Raw genomic sequence first — 315 nt, 5'->3', positions numbered from 1 at the left:
GAAACTATCAATACCACTGACAGGAACTAAGACTAAGGGTAGTGAGCATGATTAAACAACTATAAGGAAAAAATAGATATTATTAACACTTTATATAAAGCAGAGATCCAAGAGGCTTAGATGCCACTTACTGGAAACCAAAGGGTTAGGGACCATTATATAATAAATCTTTCAGGGAGAAAAAAAAAAAAGCAGAACACACTTCCAATTAATGCCCAAGTGGAGAAATAGTCCATTAAACACCATGAACAACCAAGGTGACAAGAAAAAGAGAAAAAATCTCCAGAAAATAAGCTTATAGACATAGAAATATGC

This window comes from Pteropus vampyrus, unplaced genomic scaffold (assembly GCF_000151845.1).
Source record: "Pteropus vampyrus isolate Shadow unplaced genomic scaffold, Pvam_2.0 Scaffold288, whole genome shotgun sequence".
In the NCBI taxonomy this organism is placed as follows: Eukaryota; Metazoa; Chordata; class Mammalia; order Chiroptera; family Pteropodidae; genus Pteropus; species Pteropus vampyrus.
This window is presented reverse-complemented; position numbering follows the sequence as displayed.